Consider the following 21648-nt stretch of genomic DNA (forward strand, 5'->3'; position numbering starts at 1 on the left):
ATGCCATATTTCTGAAACCTGTATTCAATTCACATGAAAAATCTTTTTCATGTGAAAACATCTGTTTTAATGCTGTATTGTAATGTGCCATTTGTTGTTCACCCAAATACTTCCTATAGCTTCTCTCAAACTTGTACAGTTGCCTATACAAGTACCTTTAGAATGCATTTTATTTGGTACCATATATGATCCTTCTGTCATGCAGGCTGCTTAAATACATATACATGCTTTATTTTATAAAATAGAGTGAAAGAACTTGACTGGTAAATGGCAGTTCCCTGATGACTTGAAAAAAGGACATTAAAAGATTGCCTGGAATAGGAGCAGACTGTTACAGTAAGTTGCATCCTGAAGTATGAAGTGGCAATTCTGTTTGAATAATTTTTCTGTTGGACTGAAGTTTACAATAAAAATAGTTAAGAAATAGAAGAATAGAAAATTACTTGATGTTCACATGTAATATTATATAGATGAAGTAATACTTAATATAATACTTGTCCAGCAAAAAAAGGAGCAAAAAAGCAGTTACACAATATTAAACTCTAGTTTGCAAAATGTTTATGGGGATTTCAGTTATGCAGATATTAAACTATGAATTAAGAATAATTTAAAACTTGGGGAAATAGCTATTTGGAAGAGTACACTTAAAAATACAGACTTGCTCTTAGTTGAATTCTATATTAATGTAATGCTTAACTCAGCAACCATTAGGGGATGGGTTTTGAACACTTGCCAACAATGAAGGACTTTTACTTTACTAGGCATCTGTTGCAGTTTTCCTTACCTTGGCTAGGTCACATGCACTATGTCTTTTGTACATTTCAGTGAACTAGAAGATGGAGTTTGGCTTAATTTAGGAGTGTGTAAGATAGTTTTGTAATACAAACTTTCTTGCACGTAGAAGTAACAGCAACATGGAATACTTGTGAGATTTTTTTAAACTTTTTTTGGTAGCTAGAAAGCCATTAAATAAAAAGTATGATAGCTTGTGTGTAATACACAGCTAAAACCTGAGAACCTTAATGCAGATCTCTCTTGGTCTTCCTGCAAACTAATTTTAGAATCACGCCTTAAAAAGAAAATGTGATGGAAGGAAGGGAGCCTTGCTAGTCTTCTATAGGAGAGCTGATGTTAGGAACTTAAAGGCAGAAGCATTTTATGAAATACAACTGGTTTTAGGAAACACTGGCCTTTTAAGTTTTGGCATAGAACTCTGAGATGAGGCAACTAATTTCATGCTGAGTCATGTCGAAAAATCCATGGTGTATGTTGTCAAACTTGCTTCAAAATAAATGATGCATGTTGTAGATATTAATCATGTACAGAAGTGTTCAGTAATGATTCAAATGGTGGGTTTCTTTGAGAGGGTTCGTATTGTCTTGTGTGTTTGAGTGCGTGGGAAGCTCTTTTTTTATCTGCCCTGGATTGTGTTTATTTTTGTCAATGAAGTCTTGACTCAAATGAGGGAAAGAGGGTCCTGTGAGATTCAGTCTATGGTTAAACACTCTCCAACCCAGATCAGTCAGTGGGGTAAGTTTCTATTTTGGTATGGATTGTTTTATGTCTTTTTTCTCTGTTCTGAATAATTTTGTGAAAGCAGTAAGCCTAGGCTAGAAATAGATCTTGTTGTGTTTTCATGGTTTTTTATCTATGACTTGATACTGTTTTTTTTTTTCTTCTTGCACACAACCTAAACCAAGTGCTAATATTTCAACAGATAACAGAATGACAAACACTGCACACTGGTATGCCTGTGAAGAGGCACTGCCAAAGTTAATTGTCTAGTGCAAAAGCTGGGAGTTCTGGCTGATCAAAGCAGGTAGGTGTGAAGGTGCTTGCATGGAAAGAAGATGCAGGGGCAACTCAATGCAAACAATTTTGCTTAAGTAGAGACAAATGATATATTTCAAATGGCCTTTACCTTAGTTGACTTACATACATTTTTTATAATAAAACTTGTGGTGGTCTTATACCAAGTTGTCTTTGAGATAATTACACAATTTTAGTTTGATACTAAAATACAGGTGAATTCAAGGCACTAGTCCAATAAAGTAAGTCAGCAAATCTTCAGAAAATTAGCTTATTAAAGACAACATATTTTGTGTGATGGTAGCAGTACAAGATAATCCAGAATGCATTTTTCATGTACTGTTAACACCTACTAGGTAAAAATAAAAGTAACTCCAAGCTAAAACATAACTGACTGCATATGAGACTCTCTTAATATTGAACTGAAGAGTTGGACTATATCACAGAAGTGTCATGGTGTGCTTGCGCATCATTTGCAAGTCATGACTCTAAATTGGCTTCTGTCTCCACTGTCACCAGCTTGTTAGACAAAAATAAGCCTTAGTTAACATCACACATTTGTTAGTGCTGGAGAGTAACACAGCTTACAATAGCATTTGACATCACTTTGTATCTCAGCAGTCACAGTTACTAGAAAACTCCGTCCAGTTTTGGCTGTAGAGTTCTTATTGTTGAAAATGAGGAAAGGATAAAGCCTGTTGGTCAGATTGCATGCTGCATTTGTAAGCTCTAGAGTCAGGATGTTCTTTTAACGTAAAAAGGTAAAAAATGTAGAAATTAGTATTAGATGTGGAAGGCAACATGTAGAAAGTACTCCACTCTGAAATACATGTTTTGAGTACTTTCCAAAGTAGAACTTCTTAACTAGTGACTGTAAAAAACCAACTAATTTGTTTAGCTTTTGTTTTCCAGTGGAATCCATGTTGCCCTTATTAACATTAATCTGTTAAATGTATATATTTGAGTAAATACTGCATGAAAGGGATACTTTTGTTGTATTTGTATTCTCCAGATATTCTAGACACCAGAGGAAAGTTATGATCAAGGGTCAGAACCTACAGAGAAAAGCCTTGAGCCATTCTCACCTGAAAATTCAGTTTCCACCTCACCCCCCCGCCCCCCCCCCCCCCAAAAAAAAAAAAAAATAAATCACAGGCATCCAGTTTGGTGTGGCTGTATGAACAGTAACGGAATCACTCCTCTTAACATTGCTTATGTGTAGTATTTCAGCCTCCAGGTTCTGCAGATAGACTGGCTGAAAGTCCCCGACCAGAGAACTATAGGAATTATGTGAAGTTTAAGAACTCAGTAAGAAAAATGGTGCTTTAAAGAAAGAATTGTCTAAGAAATTTATCTAAGCTAGTTGCATGTAAATGGAACTGAATTAAATAAAGTAAGCCATGTATTAAGAGCTAAAAAGGAAAGTGCAAAGACACTGTTAATATTAAGAAACTACACATTTTATCGAATTTCTTCAAATAAGTTCAAGATACACATAAATACAGTAACCTTTGTTGCTATAGTTGGCTTTCTTAAGGAGGAAAAAGGTGAACAACCTGGCATCATATGTAGTCTTAAAAACACTGATTTTTATTTTTATTTTTAAATCTGCTCATGCCCTCTGCCCAGAAGCATAGAATTTCCCTAAGGCTGAATAAAGGTCTGTCTTCATGACAGAAATATATAATAGTGCCAGTAAAGTCTGTTAACCTAATTTGAAATGTGATTTAGTTAAGCCAAAAAAAGGTTTGCTCTCAACTGTACTTGGCATACAAAGCTGACAAGAAACAAAAAGCATGCTAATAGACATTTAAAAATATTCTTGCAATGTAAACAGTTTGAAAAATGAAAAAAGTAATCTGGCAATAGGAAGGGTCTTTCAGGGGTTGGTGCCTACACCAGTCTTGAGTAGGTCTTACACAATGCCTTGTCTGGTAATCCAGACAATGCTGTGGCCCTGTCTTTCTAGTAGGCCTTTAAAGAAGTTGAGCAGAAAATGTTTCTGGAGAGAGACCAAATGCTTTAAAACAAAGTCTGAAAATCAGAAAGTCAAGATTCCTACATTCTATTTGTCTGCAAGTTTAGCTTTTAATGATGGGTTGCATAACAATCTTTTAAAAATCAACACTTTGATCAATAGTTTTGCTGCCTTTTCTCCATCTTGGAACTTGATGACAGTATCTGGTATAGCTGTTGTAATGCTCAGTGACTTCTTCCCTTCTCTCCCATCAAGTCCTTTCCCCTTCCCCTCAAAAAAAAAACCAAAGCCAGGAAGTTTTGGGAAACTTGTTTTTTTTCATAATGGCAGTAGCTTGGAATTTAAATAGCCTTACATCATTCTTGTTATTTCAATATGCATGCCATGTTGGTGCTGGTTTCCAGCAGAAAGATGTTTTACTAAAATTTGTTGTTCTTGTAATGTTTATTTTGAATAACAGTTCCACGGGATGCTGGTGCATAGATCCTGCCGTGGGTTTGCAGCCTGCACATACTTCTAGAGGTATGACTAATGGCAGGAGGGCCACAGCTACTTAACCCAGAACAAGTTTCATTTTAGGAATTGCAAATACTCCATATGGCTAGTTGCACTTTAAATCTAAAATAATTGCATGATGCTTTAAAATTCCAGTTTGAGGGTTCAGAAATAGTTGACCTAGTTGCAGGTACCTTGAATCTGGTCTAACAGTTTGTGTTTTGTTTCCATGTTCTTTCACTTGGATCCTATAGTTGGAGTTGCAGTATTAGGATGAAAAAAAAAGTGTTGTTGCTTATATTGAATACCACTTACCAAATGCATCGATTCAGTTTTTTGATTATTTTGCAGATGCTATTCTGTAGGATTTACTCACGGTTGTTTAAACTTTTCTTTACTGGCTATTGAGCTTCTACTTGCTGCTGCAGAAAAATGGTGATTGCTCTTCACTGGTTCCTCAATTGATGAGTGGTTGTGAAACCTGCTATGTAGAGGAGGAAGGTGGAAGAAAGCGCTAAAGGGAGTTTTTCTCCCAGAATATCTTATCAACAGTCAGGTCACTATGGAAAGACATTGCAAAGGTTCCTTTCTTTGCCCAAAGGAGAGAAGAATATTGTTTATAGGATTCCATACAGTCTTCTGTATACTCACAAACAGATCTACCAGTGCCTTTCTTGACTTCGTCTATACCTGAAGATCATCAGCATGTGGTGTTCTCGTGTCATCCCAGCCATAATTTCATTCTGCTCCTTCTTCCTGCTCCAGCTAGAAGGATTCCATCTTGGCCTGCACTTGAGGTAAATCAGCAGACTCTATGGTACAGTGACTGAGAAAAGCTACTGTATATTCAGTGCCTTAAGCTGGCTTAACATCCCATCTCAGCAGCATGAATCACTTCTGATGATTGATGCGAGGCAACAAAAAAACCCTCTCCCAGAATTCCCATAAGAAGGATTCAGGTACTTAGGATGGTCTATTCTAGATCTATTTTCTGTTCTAAATCTTTGGAAAAGCAAAGGAGTATTTATTAGCATTTCTCATCTAAAAATGTAGAGATCCAGTTGTTTGTGGATCTGTATATATATCTGTATATATCTCTTTCTATATAGGAATCAATAGGGCTAGTATTTCTGATAGCTAGAACACAAACATTACCAACCTTATTTATTTAGAGTTCGAGAGAAGTCTGTTCGAAGTGGTATGCAAGTATGTATGAAAGGATAAATATTAGAAGCAAAGTGTTCTCCCTTCCTTGGAAAAGGAGAGATACTGTGACCTTGAAGTAAGGAAAGGAATTTAAAAACAAGTTATTCCTAACAACTTGTTTAAGATTGCCCACTGTTGTTTTCTCATGGAAATAGCTAAACAACAAAACAGTTTCTGGAAGATCAAAGTCCTGATAAATGCTTTTTTTTCTTAAATTTTACGTTGGATCTTTTGTCTCTTGTACTGAACTGCTACATGAATAGAATAAGGCCAAGTAATCCTCTCTTCTACACCCCTAAAACTTCAGTAGGTGATTTCATACTGTGCAGCATACTGAAGGTGATGTGGACTCTTTTCAGTGAATAGGTTCCTTCCGTGGTGAGGATTTCTCAAAGGCAGCCTTATCTTGATATTACAGAGGTACTAGGCAGATTCCTGTTTGAAAGGAAGCTACAATAACCTGGGTCACGCTGCTTCACCTGGGTTGATTTGCTCTTGATACTTTCTACTGCTTTGAGCTGGAAAAGAATGTTGACTTCAGAAGTGTTAGTGTTTGTAGGCTTCAGCGCATCACCTGAAATTAAGGCTCTAATGCTGTATATTGCATTGAAGTTATGAATTGTAAGCAACAAGTATTAGCAGCTTGAATAGTTCAGAGATTCAAAGTCTTGCAAGTTACCTGGTAAAAAAGAACCTTCTGTTTGCAAGGGAATCTTAAGAAGAAATATGCTTTTAATTTTACTGTTTGTTTATGATAGTTTTTTAGCCAGCAAGTACAGAGGAGTAGAAATTTGCATTGAACTTTTTCTCTTTTATGTTGTATCCTCTGCCTTACTGGAAGAGGAGAATATAAACATAATCCTGGAGATATCTGTTGGCCAAGTATGTTTGTGTGTGTTGGTCAGTTATTCTTTCCAAACAGACAGACTTTCTTTCACCAAAAAATGCATATGGGGTGGAAAGACTGAACCTGGCTCTCTAGTATTTGGAAGTTGATCTGAAATAATCAAAAAGGCAATGTTCTGTCAAATTGAAAGGTTTAGTAACACATCTTGGTCTTTTGTTGAAAAGTCATGAAATTCCACTAAAAGACTACCAATCCTGTTATTTCTGTGAAATAGTCTTGCTATTCAGAGCGAAGCCTTTTGCCGTAGATTGATACAGCATCACCATATTCGGTGTCCTCAGAGGAATCATGCAGCAGAGTATCCTTCTGCATGCCTAAGCAGTTTCTCTGGAAGAAACTTGCTGATTGGTTTAATTACTGTACGATATCAGGTTCTGTCCTTGATGGCTTTATCTGTCACCAGTCTCAAAAAAAAAAAAAGAGGAAATTTTCCTGTCTGCTACTCTAACTGTAAAAATTAAAGATGCTTTTTAAGAAATACATTATTGCTGTGATTTTAATGAGAAGACCTAGCTTTTCCCCCTACTTCTTTTCTATTATTTGGAGCACAATGGAGGAAAATTTCTTTGAGGAGAGGAGAGCTTAAAACTGAAGGACATGTGAAGTATGTAACCATATAAAGCTGTTTTGTTTAGGTATGCACTCTAAAGGAGAACATGAAGAAACACCACCAAAATTGCCCCCAAATGAATTAAGAGTAACTTGCACCAAACATAATGAGTAGCACAGCTTCTTGGTTATCTACTGGATCATACTCTACCTGGTGTCTTGAGAGCAATGAAAAGCACTGCAGGTAAAATGATAGTGCCTCATCTGAGGTGCGCGGCTCAGCAGCTACCCTATGTGCAAATGCTGGGTGCTGTTACTGTTATGCAAAAGGTATTGCAATACATAATAACCGGTAAATGCGTACGTGAGTGGCTATGCCTATACTTGTGTTTTAAGTCCAGAGACTTCTAGATCTGTTTCGTTGCATGTTGGCTCCATGCTACTAATAAAATTTCACAGAAGTCTGTCAGCAGAAGAAAATCTGAGTTCTCGTATGCATTATCTTTGCTTGTCCTGTAATGACACTTGACTCCTAGGACATCTAGGTTTTCAGGAAAAATGAGGAATATTCTAGAAACCCTGAAACCGATCCAGGATCTTGGGTTGGTTCTTGGCTTCCACAGCATCCATAACGTGCCTAGGTTGTCAGAGATTGTCACAAAAGCATTAAAATGCTATCAGTGTTTGATCTGATTTTGCAAACAGAGTAGAAGACTTGAGGCTGGAGTAAGGCCTTGCAGAGGAGTTGGGGATGGGGTTAGGAAGTCATTGGTGAGGGAAACAGTCTGGTAAGTATGGTTGTTTCTTCTTAAAGAGATTAAGGGGAGATGTTCGCTGCATTGCGATAGATGCCATTTCTCATTCACTTGAGAGAAAGTGAACAGAAGAGAGATTTGGCTTTTTTTTTCCCAAGAAATGAGCGCTTAAATTATTTTTTTTTGTTTCCCCCACCTACATCTACTTGTAACAAACTGAGAGAACTTTCTGGACAAAACATCTTATGATTGATCTCATCTATTGGTAGATGTCTTAAGTCTTGAAAGTTCACAGCTCAACACTTCGGGGTTTTTTTTTTGGCATCAGAGCATGTGAAAACTGCATGTCTAGTACTCATCTCTTGTCATCCTCCCCTATTGCAGTGACTATGTGTATGTCTCTGTGTGGCAGAAAATGAGGGAATGCAGACCATTATTCAAGAAGTTACCAACTAGCACTTTTCCTTCCCCTCCAGTCTTTCTGCCTCCCTATCCTGGAAGTATGGAGTCCCTGCCTCAGCCTACGGCTTCATTCTTTTTCCAGCTGCCCACAAAGGTAAAGAACCAGTGTGAGTTTGAAGAAAGAATCCGCTCAGAGGACTGAGTCTCAAGCAAAAGCTCCAGGTTGCAGACTCAGAAAGAAACAAAGAAACTTCCTTTGGGGAAGGATCTGCTTCCAGGATTTGCTCGCCTCTTTTTCCTTGGGCAAACAGAGTTCTTGAAGCAAACAACAGGGTTGCAGGTAGGTAGGGCCCCTTTGAACTGCCATCCGCTCAGGTGTGAAGGATGGACTTTATGATGTTTCTCTATGCTTTTTTTTTTGTTGATGTTGTCTTCCACTCCTCTAGGCTGAGAGAGGGAAAGAGTGTGAGCAGTGTAAAGAAAAAAAAAAAGTGGGGGAGAGAGAGAGGAGAAAAAAATATCTTGGAAAGTTTTTATGCTTCTGTGTAAGCTTCCTTTCCGTGGGTCATATTTGTACTTCAGTTCTTTGAAGCACTAATGACATTCTTGGTCTGACCCTTTTCTAGGCAGGAAGCTAAGAGCAGAAACTGGTGGCTGGGGTCAAAGTAAGGCCAGTGATCTGTATTTGGCCCATAGCCGCACAATTTTCATCTCCTCCCTGTCTCTTTACACCAGTGCTAGGTGTGAATGTGCAGTAAGGTGGAGGCCACCAAATGTGTTTGAAATCTGACTTGATTCCCAGCACTGAAAAAATTCCCCAGTTCTAAATGTGTAAAACCATTCTTCTTTCAGAGGAGCCTGTGGCTGCTGGGTTTGTTAAGTCCTGTTTCTTTGTCCATATGAAGGGAGTAGACTGGAACATCCTGATTAAGGGGATGTGCTGCTAACCCACATGATCAGCAATCCCTCAGGCTCAGAGAAGGGGAATCAGTAGAATCAGCTCAGGTAAATTCTGCCTTTCTCACTTCGTGCTGTGCAGAGCAACAGCCTCTTCCTTGCAAACATCGATAGCCCACAGTCAGACCTTTCTTTTTCCAGCTGTGTCATTGCTGGCACAGGAAGTTTATTCTAAATTTCCTTCTGACTTTTAGCAAAAGGAATCACTTGAAAACTGGCAATGAAATTCTAAGGAGATTTTACCAGTTCCTCTTTCATGCTGAGTTGGTCATTTGGAACTATGTTACATACATTATTACTTTGGTGCATCTTGTGACTCTTCTCTCCTTCTTCATTCCCTCCAAATTGCTTCAGGACACCTTCTAACCTTTATACTGCATCACAAGCCTTCAGCAGAAGATCTTGAGAGCCATTTATGTTGCTGGAAGATGACTGGGTTTGGATCTTGGCCTTCCTTAAGCAGGATCTCCTGACAAAAATGGGATTGGGAAAGAAATGACTCCTTTTTCCATCACACAGAGCTACCCTAGAAATGGAGGCCTAGGCAGAAAATTACTTCTAATGCGTAATTCCTAAGGAAATTTGTTTGACCTCCCACGGTCCTTTTGTTACAATGTCAGAAAGATGACTTTTATAAAACCTAAACCTGGCATCTTCCTATCTGAAGATCAAGTTAAATCCAAGTTTAAAAGTTTACAAGTCTAATGTGATCAGATCTTGCTGTCCCCTGCATAGGAGATGCCGCATGAAGCTGTGAAACAGGGTTCTGCTGTGGTTCAGACTGTTACATTTGTGAAGATTTGTCCACTTATAGTCCGTTTAAATGATTAGCAATAATACTAATGAAGCTTCTTGTGCAAATGGTATTTAATTAGGCTTCTACCTCTCCAAGTTTACTTAAAAATAAATTTGAGCCAAAAATGTCACAATGGGCAATATGATGGGAAGTACTGCATTTTTTCAGGTTTCCTGTGGTTTTCTGTTGAAAAGGTACATTGGAAGTGTTAAGAGCTATGGAAGTGAAAAAACTTAGTTTTTTGATATTTTTTTTAAGAGTGAAATGTTACTTGTTAGAAAGCAGAAAGCTTTTAATTGTTTTCCCCCTAAGGGTTTCTATAGTCAAACTTAATTACATGTCTTGTGAGATCTCAAATAAAAACCTTATGTTTGGCAGTAGTAGTAAACAACACGCACATCTGTGTACTTTTGTTCTTTTTGTTATAGGAAATCAGTTTTGAAGAATAGGGCTGACTTTTAATGTTCAGGTTAGGAAAGGGGAAAGCTTTGTTCTGAAGCTGACTGAGAAGGGGTGGCAGGAGGGTGAACCGGACCCTCTGGCAGTAGGTAGAAAGCACTTTTCCTGTTTTCTGCTTCTGGCAGTTGGAGTAAACTAATCAGATGCTTGTGCTTGAATCCAATTAATGTCTTAAATCAGTTACCACAAAACATTGTTTTTTAACTAATGCCTAGATCTTTCATTAAGTTCACCTGCATATTTAAATTGTTGAACAGTCTTAACATAGCCCTCAGGCTACTGCTTCATGGCAGTTGGGCCTTCTTTACTATGCTGGAATGCATTGTAGTCTTAGTACATTCTAAAAATAATTGTTCAGATGGTGCTGTTCAAGTACATACTTATGTAGTGAGCCATTTTCACTGGACTTTCTGAAATCTGGCTCTGCTGGATGGCTTTTTAATATCTTTTTTTGCTGTGAGTATCAAAACTACTTTGTCTTGCTGCTTCTGTGGTTGAGTAAAATGCTAAATTTATAACCTGGTATTTCTAGAAAACTGGTAGTTGGATGTGTGTGTTAAACTATGCAACGACAGTAACACTTGTGAACTTTGAAGTTTAAAGAGAAATCAATTTAATTCTATTTAATGTAACAAATGCTTTTTTAATATGTGGAAATGTGTATGTGATGACCTAAAAATTGAGTGGTTGTTATAAGTATAGGCATGAATTGTGTGCTGAACAGGAGTCATCTAGAAGTTAAAAGCTGAAGATCTGTGAGTCTCAGAAAGAAATACTAACATCTGTGGCTAGAGATCTGTGCCAGCAGTGCTTTTAGTTGAAAATGCCTGTTTTTCTGACTTGTAGTCCATTTAAAGTTTGATACCTTTTGTACCTTCCTTAATAGGTATACTTGCCTTAGCCACAGTTTTTGGTCATTTTGTTCTGAAGTATGTTAAATTTAAAACTATCAAATACTTACGAATGCTAAATGCTTATAATAAAATAACAGGGGCACTGAGAACTGTTTCTAATGTTATTGTCTCAGTTGCTAAAATTAGTTCACTCCCCTGTCCCCCCGTATTTATGATTGGAGAAAAAAAAAACCCCAACTACCCAAAACACAAACCAAAATATTTGTTGCTATTCTGCAGTCAGATACTCCTTGTCTTACCAGCATTGTGTTAGCATATTACTATCATGCTGAGTTTTGCAACTTGGAATCCTGGGTTCTTGATATATCTTTAGAGGAATAACTCCTGCCTTTGTGTTATTAAATAATAAAGATGTCTAAAACCATTTTCTTCTTGTTTATATTGTACCTAACATAACTGTGTTGAGTACTGGACTCCTCTGACTCCAGAATGCCAGGAAACATGGAAAAACACTGTATGATTTTAGAGGTTTTTAATCTGCAGTACTAACTGAATTTCACAGAATAGACTTGTGTTCCTATTTTGGTGGTTTTATTCCCTTTTAAGATTCCTTGAGCATTTGAGCTACCTGACTCACTTCATGTAATCCTTTACATCTTCTTGACCAGATGCCAGGGCCTCCTAACTGTTACTTAGCCAGTCAATAAAATCCTGGCTGTTGACATCTCCTTTTTTCCTGTCCCAGAAGATCTATATTGCTTAACCTGAAAGATTTGCTTTGTGCTTTCCACCTTCTGTCCATCCTCTGTGGCTTACGTTGCAACTCCTTCTTTATTATGGGATGTTTTGAGAGTGAGGAAGTATTCTGTAAAGATCAGGAAACTTTGGGGGAAATCTTGTTAATGTTGCTACTTTACCAGAGCTAAACCTGTCATTTGCGTGAGAGATACTTTGTCGGTTTAGAGTAGTTTGAGGGAGGTGTGTCAAAAAATGTGTTCCTTTTGTAAATCAGAAAATTATGCTGACTTTATAAATGAGAAAAGGAGAATAAAGAGTGTAGGTTCTGGGGTGTTTGTAATTCCCTTGCTTTACAGTCAGGGAGATGGGTAACAAAACCAGTGGTTTTCTGTGAACTTCTGAAAGCCAGACTGGTTCCATCAGCAGTGGTGTGCTGGATGTTGGAATTCATCTCTCCAGTAGTCCTATTTGCAGCGCATTGGAATTTGAGCAGGTAGCAGTGACAGAAACCCCTTTTCAGCTCTTTTTTTATTGAGGAAATTAGATTGATACCTTGGTTTGCCAGACATCTCTTACTGATCCCTGAAAGAATGAATGTGATTTAGGGGTTAGTTCAGAAAATTGTTTTTAATTGAAGGCTGGAAAAAGGCATTCTCTGAAAGCAATGGTAACAGATGGTCGAACCCTTCCAGTTTTGTTTCTTGCGTGGACTTTATAAAGAATTGGTGGCTGCAGAGCTCTAAGCCATGTCCATAATTTGGTATTAGCAACATGAGGTGAGTTGGTGGGTTGTTCCGGGAATTGCTGTGTTTTGCCACTTGAGCTGGATTGTTTAAATGGCATGCAAGGCATGACAAATTAATTATTTTTAAAAAATGGTTTTGAAAACCATATTAAGTTTGTTTCTCTTACTGATGACAGTGGTGCTTCCCTGATAACTTGTAAATTTTTTTTAAGAATATGAAATCACTATTCTAATAAACTGTCTTACATTGAAAGTAGATCAAGGATATTAAACATACATAGGTGGCTGTCCTTTTTTCTCTCCCTGGTAAAAACTGATGTTTCTTGATTATTTTTTTTTTCCCTGTGTTCTGATCCAGCAGAGGTCAGGAAAATGTGTAGGTTTTAGGGTTGTCTTACAGAACAGGAAGTGAAGAAATTTATCTTGCACAAATGGGTATCGCTTTCATGGGGACAAAATAATTTTATTTATCCTGATGGATGGTTGTAAGAGATTGCACAGAGAGGCATGTGGCTCGGGGTGGCTTTCTTCTCAGTAACTGCTTTGACAATTTCTACCTTACCAGTATCTGATCTCATCTTGCCAAATTCAGATAAAGATAGCATCTGTAAAGTAAACAGCGTTTGAGCAAACAGCAAAACTTTTATGATTATAAATAGATTTTATGTGATCATAATTGCCTTTTGAAGATTGAAATGTGATTTAGATAATTTCTGCGAAGTTTAGCTTTGTACTGACTTAAACTGAGGTTTATTCATTGGATGGAATTATCTCATTTAAAGCCCACATTAAAATTGTGATAATATTAGTGCAGAGAGGTTGCCAGCAAATGTAGACTGCTATTCAGGAAAGGCACTGTTTAGAAATTAATTTCACTTCAAGTGATCTTTAGAATTATTGGCATGGCACATAGGGAAATAAACTCTCTCTTTTTGGTTTTAGCTTTTTTGGTGAAAGATGGAAAGACCTGTCAAACAGTGGTATAGAGAAGCTGTAGGTTAAATGGTAGATCAGCATCATTTATTACTAAAATATGATGGAATTTCCTGTAGCTTTTGTACTTTCTGTGCATTACCTTGATTAAAATTGGTTTAACTGGATAGGCAGCATGAGCTTGCAGACTGTTTGCTTCTTGTTGGTAGGATACCTTTGTTAAAAACACAAGGTAGAATAAACACACTGTTCTGTACTTATTGTGTGGGGCTACAGGAAGAATGGAAAGACTGTTTGCAGTAATTAGTGCAGAAATTAGTGACAAATAATAGATTCTTACCAGGTTTTCCAAAGTTTGGTTCTTTATGGCTAAGGGAAGGCTTAAGGCATAAAATCAGGAAAGCTTGGCTCCATAAGGTAGATATTTAATTCTGTTCTCATTCATTATGTTGTCCCACAGTTGTATATACTGGCATTTACCAGTGGGGGAGGGTATTGTGGCAGGCTAGGAAATACTGTTTAATGTGGAGTGTAAGTGAAGTAGCATGTGAATGTGAAACATGATTCTCTGAGAAATGGTGGAAATTACCTTGAAAACAAATAAGCCGTGACCTGGGAAAGCATCCTTATGTGTTCAAGTGTTTCAGGGGTGCTTTCACACACCTGTTGCTGACATATGTTTAGAACTTTTCAGAATACTAAAATTTGAAGTACTTTGCAAAATGTCTTCCTGATCTCTGGTAGTACTTTACATTAGATGAGGAACCATGAAATAATAATTTGCAAAATATTTTTGTTTGTGTATAAATGATAGAGAGATGAAATCAGACTGAAGCAAGTAGGAGTAAATGAAGAACAGCTGACTTCAGTGCAGTTACTGGGTACAGACAGGATGTTTCTGGGTGACTTCAGGACTACAGAGAAATTGAGGCTGAGTGGATACTGGAGCAGTGCAGGAATTAGAATAACAAGCAGCTAGCTAAAGTAGAAACTCCTTTAACAGGCAGTAGACTTGACAGAAAATCGCTTGCTGCAGCTAAGCTTCCCCCCTGCCCCTGCAATGACACTAGTAACGTCTGTATTCCTATAGATTTGTAGGTTGTGGGGTTAGGTGCTCTGGTGTCTAATGAAGTATAAGCACTGATTTGAGGCTTTATTATGCCTTGGGCACTAGTTACTTTTATCACCACATGGTGTCTAAACCAGTTGAGTTAATGCTGCAGCTTTTTTTTAAAGGGGAAAGTAGAGACAAGTCAGAAGGGCTCCTAGACTTGTCAGTTTATTTTTATGGAACTCTTTTAAGAGCTTGTTTATCTTTGGAAGCTGTAACCCTCTCTTGGATCTGTTTGAAATTAGAAATAGGTTAAAAAAAATGTTAGGGACATTCACAGAAAGAGCTTATATTAGTCCCTTTCCTAATCAATTAAGAGTAGTTGTAAAAATGAATGTGCTATAACAAACCTAGCTTTTCCTGTCTTAATCTCTTCTCAGCTTTACCTCTGTAGTGTCCTAGAACACAACTAATGTTTTTCATACCTTACTTAATTGATCTCTGAACTTTTTCAAATGGTATTTACAAAGCCCCTGATGAAATTATTTTCTTTCGAGTATTTCAGGGAAGAATAATACTTTCTTTTGTTACGTATTATGTTCAAGAGTCTTCCAAGAAGTAATTTCTTTATTGACACTTTTGTTCCCTTTATACTTGTATGGGTGATCTCTTTTAAGTGTCTGTTCCCTTGTATTACTGCTAAGCTTCATAGAAATTTTTTTTTTTGTTATTCTTCCCTGTACTTGCATCTGCTTTGGAGAGTGTTCCCATCAATCCCTGTTGAGAGAGTACACTAACCAGGTCTCTGTATTACTTCCTTTAACTAGCTCAGAACTGGGTTTTTTCTTAATAAAGCAGTTTAGCAAATGAGAAAGATGAACAATAATATTACATTTATTAAAAAATAAATGTTTAAGAAAATTGTTTAAGAATTTTTGTCCTCATATCAGTCCTCACATTGTTCTCCAGAAATACCATATTACTCGGAAGACTCAAACGTATCTCCTCAGCTAGCAGTCAAACCAGTGCTTCCAGTGTGGCAGCACTTCAGCTGCAGGGCATTTTGCTTGTCTCTCCAGGTAATCTTAACACCCAAATTCCTGCTTGTAGTTGAAGTTAAGTTATTGTTTCAGGTTAATTTTCTGCTTCCTTCAAAGACACGTAAAATTTGTAATCTTGGTGGCAGTATAATAGTGATACATGGGCTCCTTGCTCATTCCTTACAACTTTGCAAGTTAAACATTTTTGTAAAGGCTTCAAAGCCATGTATGAATGCATGAGATAAATCTAGATCTTCACTTGCCTTTACTCTTAAGCAGTGGATGGTTTATATTGCCACATTTTGTCACTCTGAGCTACCATCTGTTTTGTGGCCCTCTTGGAGCACCTACTGTTTCAAAACCTGTCTTGCTCTATGATGCAGTGTACTTCATAAAGAAACTCTCCTTTCTGCCTTTATGTAAATAGTGACTTATATGCAAGATGTTATGTCTTGACTAGCTGTTTCATATTTGCTTCTTTGCACAGAGTGCAGAATTACGTATTGGAGCTGTTTGAGAACTGCATTGTGTAAGGCCTTGGTTCAGTGAATAGTCTCATCGGTTTGATTGACATGTGATCATGTGATATTGGGGACACTCCTTGAGACATTTATGTGGACTGCACTGGAGCAAATTATGTAGTGACTGGCTTTCTGCAAGGAAGGTATTCTTGTTGGCTGAAGGAACTTTTTCTCTATTCTAGCTAAAAGCAAGTACAATAAAACTGCCGGAGTCCCACTTTTTTTTTTTTTTTTTCTCCTTATTCGCTCCTGTGTTTCCTCTTTAATTTCTGGCACAATGAGGAGAGTTTATTTACTTGGCAAACTACTCCCACCCATCAGAGTATCCTTCCAGGTTAGATAAACCTGGAAGATCAATTGATTTCAGTATGGTCCATAAACAAATTCATGAAATATGCTAGTCGTGATACTTAAAGCCTTGACCTGTATCAAAATACAAGAATTTACAGTTTAATCTAGAATTATAATGACTGTAACATGATATGAATGCTGTTTGTACCTTCCCCCTCAAATCTAAACTTCAGTTTACTTCGTATAAAATTTCAGTATGTCACTTCCCCCCTTTTTCTCTGTATACCAAGAAAAAGACTTTGCTTGTTAAATGAGACCCATGGATGGTATTTCAGTACAAACATTAATTTGGTTTATAAGGCAAGGGTTTTTATTTATACCCCAAATGAACTTGAATTTTCTCATTTGCACCCAAAGTTGAAAACTGTTTCCTCAAAATTCCAACTTAAACATAGGCTGTCATACAAGGTATTTTGTTAAGACAAAAGTCCTGCTAAAGTGGAGTTTTGAGACCTGTAGTGTAAAGTACAATATAATGTGATAGTGTTTCTTTTCAACATGACACAAAAATAATCTTCAGACAGGGGATTCTACCCTGTTGGTTTGGTCTGTTATGTCCCTCCTGTTCCCCCCCTGTAGCTTGAGGGTTTTTAAAAAGGAATGATTCATACTTGAGAGTGGTGTGAGACTTTGCTAATGAAGACTTGTTTTTAATAAGCTCTCTGCATTTATTGCCTAGTTACTGACTTACTTAGCACACTGACTTGATTTTTTTGACTGGGTTTGTAGTAGTGTCTTCCTCCTTTAAAGGTGGTAGAAAGATTATTTTTTTTTTAGTTAAACATTTAAAAGTTTATATGAGGTTTTTCCCCTTCTACTGTGCTGTTAGTGACAGCTTCAGCTGTGAGTTTGTGTTAGCTTTTTGCTAAATTAGAGCATTCTTAGAGGTAAGGGAACTGAATACATGTTCTTAGTGTTTTATATAAAATGTTATGCTTTTGTGTGTAGAAGAAATCAAAAAGTATTTTTCCAACTGATGAGTATTATCTGTGTGTGGGTGTACATACACAAATATGTATGTATTGGGTTACACAGGGATCTCTAGTTGAGTAACACTATATTGTGTATTGGTTTTACACTGAAGAAGAGTTTTGGAGATGGTACTGTGTATATATGTGTGAAGTTTATATTGAAGGGTGAAATAAGTGGTAAATTAAATTTCTGATGTCTTAAAGTTATTTAAAGAGTTGCTCTGTAGCACTAGGTGCTTATGCTGACCTTTAAAGTGAAAGCTCTGACTAAAGCAAGGAATGTGATTGCCTGCAGAAAGCAGACTAAGATAAGGAGTTCTACCAGGATCCCAGGGGAAGCCATTCCTCTGGTTATAAGGAGGTCAGGTTAAGGATGCAGATGACTCTTTTTAAAGTGAGAACGTTCAGTGAGAGAGGATGCTGTTTTCTACAGATTCAGAACCATTACCTTTGGTATCTTTTTAAGAGCTCAGGAAGTTAAAAGCATGAATTTATATCAACTCCAAAGTCCTGCAGCCTGTAAGAGCATGTTGGAATCTTAGGTAGATTTTATGTGCAAGTGAAATGATATGTCTGTATCTGTCTATATATAAATATATAGACATATCTATATATCCGTTTCTATAAATACATATAACGCGCTGGTGCAGAATATCACTTGTAAGCAGCTTTGTCTGGGGCCGCAGAACTTTTAATTTCTTCCCTTTGACTTTAAAGTCCATCAAACCCACCATCTAATCATTAAATAAGGGTTTTACAGTAACTTTTCCCCCAGCTCTTCAAAACAATATTATTATTATACTACATTTATCTAGTTATTGATAATTCTGCACTAATGTATAATTGAACGGGTTTGTCCCCACCAGGAGCAGTCATCAGTCATTGCAGTGATGGTGCTCCTCTGTCACTTGATAGGGCTGTAGGAAGCTTTTTTTGCCATCTGTTACTCCTGTGTGCTGCTTTTTTGACTTGACCTGAATGCTCTTGCCCTGTAAGGGCAGTGAGGTTTAAATGCTGAGCACAGACTGATTAACGAGGCATTAAGTCAGTTAATTCTTTCATTTTTAAATAAAGTATTAACATGGTTTTGGTGACGGCTGATTTGCATTTTAAGTAAAGGAGATGGCTTATGTAAGCAGTATGGTTTTTTAAACAGTTTGCGGTGTTTGGTAGGTTTAGTTGTCGATCTTAAATTGTAAAGTTTAAAGAACTTAAGCTGCTGAATCTGTTCGCTTGAGGTTGTTATTGCAAAGGCCAGATAGGTTAACTTGTTTAAAGATGAAGGTTGTAAATGAATATGAAGAGTATGCAGGCCATGTTCAGAACAAGTTTGTAAACTTTGTGTTTTCTTTAGAAGTGATTTCCTTGTGTTACAAAACAACGCCGGATTTACTTACCAACAGGTGGCTTTGCCAATGCTGTGACTTGGTACCTGAGTGTTAGCTCAGTGATTCTTACAATAAAGTGGGCTAGGGCTTGAGGAAGGTGGGAATCGTGTCCTCTAGAAATATCATGTTATTTCATTACCTCCAACTTAATTTTTCAGCACTTTCTAAATTTCAGATATGGTGGACTGGAGTATTTCTCAGTCACCACCATAGCAGTATGTAAGACCAAGGCCAAAGGGAAAAAAATCACTGAAATCCTTTGCTTTAGAAGTGGATTTGAATGCTGAAGTGGCTCTTTTACTTCTGTGTTGTATTGACAAGAGCATCAACATAAGATTTCTATTTTGAGGAGATGCTTTTGAGTCCTGAGGCCATCCATAAAAAGATTTTTCATGAAATCCTTTCATGTAAGAACTCAAGAGGATTCATTAATACTGCTTTAATTTCCCATTTGTGGGGTATGGCATTAACAGAGGACCTGTTACTGCAGTGCGGCCTTCCTGGAGAGGTGGCTGCTGAATTTTCATAGATACGTTGTGGCCCTTAGGGATAGACAGGTACTATCTAACACTGTTATCAGTTTGTGGTATCATACCTTTTAGGAATCTTTGATTTATGCTGTTGAGAGTTGATGTGCCCTTGAAGGGCATGTCGGTATTTCTGGTAGATGTTGTATTTGCCTTGCAAATTACAGAGGACCTTCTGACTCTAAATATGTGCTTGTTTGACATCACTGTTGCTTGGATGACAATGCATAGGGTGGTGCTTTTTGTGCACATGCTGTATTAAGCAGCCTGCTTAAGAGGGTCTGTTTTAACATACCACCTGGAGATCTGGAGGCTCCTTTCCTCTCTTCCTGGGGCATATTAACAGCTTTTGAGTTATACTAAAGCTATTTCTTACGGCATGTCAGAGTAAGTGGTGTAGTTTGGGGCATGTGTAGGGAGAAGCAAGACACAGGCTTCCAGGAGAGGCTGTTCCTGGGAACACTTAAGAATTGTGTAGGACTTGTACAGTAAACACAAGTACTCCAGGTTTATCTTGGCACCCTATCCAGCTGTGTATCTTTTGTGTGAAAGGCCATTATTCATGTTCCCAGAGGCCAGAGTGAGATAGAGAAGTTTATTGCTTGCAGATGGTGCTTCACGTGCAGAAGTATGTGCTTTCTGCTTGTACAGATTCATGACTTAACATCATACACAGCTTGGCTGTAGCTTCTATTGTGCTAACACAAATCTGAGGCTGGAGTCCTTGTTTTCTACCGGTCCTTTTTTGAGAGCGAGCTTTGATATTAGGTAGACCAAATAAAAGTTGTTTTTAGCAGATTAGTTGTCACAATAAAGGAACCACAATTTACTGAAGTAATTCAGTCCTGCCTTTTGAAATAGGACTGAAAGAGTAAGTGAGAATAGAAAGTAGTCTTTGCTGAGCCATGAAAACCTCATTTTCCTTCTATCATACATACACTTTGAACTAAATACTGCACTTGTGATTTTACATGGAAGGAGAATCTGCACAAAGAGTAGTTAAAATAATGTTGATGTAACTACAACAGATATTTGGTGATATTAAGCTAATAGTTTCTTCTAACTTGAGTGCTGTAACAGTTTGACTAGAGATTTTTAAATTTCTCTGATCAACAATGAAATTGATAAATTCTCAATTTGTTCTGTAGTACTTCCTTCTGAGAATTATAGGCCATGTGTAACATGTATCTAAAGATAACAGCTTGAAAGGCCTCTTTTTATGCCTCTGTGGTGTTACCACTGATATCCAAGTTCTAGCATAATCAGATATGCCAGGACTTAGCATTAGATTTGGTTCAACTTGTTATTTTGGTAACGGAATTAAACCAGTACAAACTTAACACCATTGCATTGTAATACTAAAATTATCCTGGTATATCAGTGAGTAGTCCTTCATTGACACTGATGGTGTTGTGCTACATTTCTCTTTCTTTGTTACATTGAAAAATAATGTGGGTTTATGATAAATTTTAAAACCTATGACTGCTGATCTGAGTGAGCATAAGTAATGTGTTTAAAAGGATCTGTCTGCTTGTACAGTTTTCTCCTGTATCCCCCCACTCTCCCTGGAAAAAATCAGAAATGTAGTCTCCAGAATACCTTACACTTTAACATGAAAACAGAGTTGATGTGTAGTCCATTATCCACAGAGACTTCAGGTCTGTATGATGCTAGGTCCTGTCATTGTATATGTACTAAATGTGTATTGTTTCATAAAACTATTTAACCTGAGGAAGTGATTAAGTTAGTACTTCTACTGGGAACACTACTAATGCAGTGCAAGTTAAGTAGACGTTGTAGGGCTGAAGAAGTAGGGGGTTGTGGCTTTTCTCCTCAGCCTTACTTGTCTACTTCTAATTATTGCTGTTCGGTGTATACTTGAAAATTTTAAGAGCATCACCTTGGAAATTGGTTTTTTTTTCCCCTTTTTAAAAGGGTAGCAATATTCTTCTGTTTTGGCTACCCCCTTCCACTTGTAAGTTATGACATCCTTCTTGCCAATTATTCCTCCCTCTACCATAGCTGTTGTAATATTGGCTTTACAAGCAAACTGAAGCTTTCTCTCTCATGTTCAATACAGAAAAGATAACACTCTGTCTGAGAAACTTTACAAATTGTGCCAACAGGTCGTTGTTCGTGCAAAAGCGGCTTAAATCCTTTGTATATCCTCTTGTGTGTGATTTTTTTTTTTTTGCACTTATGACCATGTTGAAGTG

At 37.4% G+C, this 21648-nt stretch overlaps 1 protein-coding gene and 1 long non-coding RNA gene across 3 annotated transcripts in view; both read left to right on the forward strand.

Annotated features, from left to right (window-relative positions):
* Positions 1-10062, forward strand: part of LOC308059444 — a 36915-nt gene extending 26853 nt beyond the window's left edge. Inside the window, exons 2-5 of the long non-coding RNA XR_013926243.1 lie at positions 246-336; positions 1718-1819; positions 4248-7188; positions 8176-10062. This is a non-coding gene — a long non-coding RNA (uncharacterized lncRNA). The remainder of the gene's footprint in view (positions 1-245; positions 337-1717; positions 1820-4247; positions 7189-8175) is intronic.
* The window catches only part of TSC22D1 (TSC22 domain family member 1), a gene marked incomplete at its 5' end in the record, with an annotated part of 95808 nt that overhangs the window by 30753 nt on the left and 43407 nt on the right, over positions 1-21648 (forward strand). The gene's annotated exons all lie outside the window — the stretch shown is intronic.

Source organism: Falco punctatus, assembly GCF_963210335.1.
Source record: "Falco punctatus genome assembly, chromosome: 2".
Classification (NCBI taxonomy): Eukaryota; Metazoa; Chordata; class Aves; order Falconiformes; family Falconidae; genus Falco; species Falco punctatus.